The sequence below is a fragment of the Berghia stephanieae genome, chromosome 3 (assembly GCF_034508935.2).
Source record: "Berghia stephanieae isolate SIO BIC M18660-M18661 chromosome 3, UCSD_Bste_1.3, whole genome shotgun sequence".
NCBI lineage: Eukaryota > Metazoa > Mollusca > Gastropoda > Nudibranchia > Aeolidiidae > Berghia > Berghia stephanieae.
In genome coordinates, this window is record NC_088362.1 from 58,997,241 (window position 1) to 58,997,889 (window position 649).

The 649-nt window shown below is 35.4% G+C and overlaps 1 long non-coding RNA gene across 1 annotated transcript in view; it reads left to right on the top strand.

Moving 5' to 3' along the window:
* The window catches only part of LOC144969297 (uncharacterized), a 5,282-nt gene extending 4,850 nt beyond the window's left edge, over positions 1 to 432 (top strand). Inside the window, exon 3 of the long non-coding RNA XR_013644747.1 lies at positions 373 to 432. This is a non-coding gene — a long non-coding RNA (uncharacterized LOC144969297). The remainder of the gene's footprint in view (positions 1 to 372) is intronic.
* The last annotated feature ends 217 nt before the right edge of the window (positions 433 to 649 follow it).

Below are 649 nucleotides of genomic sequence, written 5' to 3' on the forward strand. Positions count from 1 at the left end.
GGGGGGGGTTGAATTGTTATTTCCCCCTATGGCCCAATGATAGGACGTCACCAAATAAATAGACTCTCTCTCTCTCTATCTCTCTCTCTCTCTCTCTCTCTCTCTCTCGCTCTTTTTAAAATGTCTTTCTTTCTCTCTCTCTCTCTCTCTCACTCTTTCTTTCTTTCTCTCTCTCTTTTCTCTCTCTTTCTCTCTCTCTCTCTCTTTCTCTCTCTCTCTCTCTCTCTCTCTCTCTCTCTCTCGTATCTATAGCAATAATGATTATCAAAGTTGAAAGTATGTACAGGTCGACGCCAATAGAACCACGGCTATAAATAGTTGAAGTTTACAACTCTACATGATAAAAATCTCTATTTGTATAATACATGACAGATCTCATGGATTATTGAAAAGCACATGTTCATCTGTTTCCTTGAATCTTTGCACATATAACGACTCATATTAGGAATACTAATATTACCAATAAGAGATATCATATCTTGATTTTAAGTAATGTATTGACATTTTTCTTACTTTTATTATTAGCCGAAGATGGGTTTGGAGCACGAAACATTACGTGTTTAGTTATTTAGTTCTATTTTAGGCTGTTATATTCCTACACTACTTTTGAAGGTTTAATGCGATAACTTAATGAATGCTTTCATGCCTT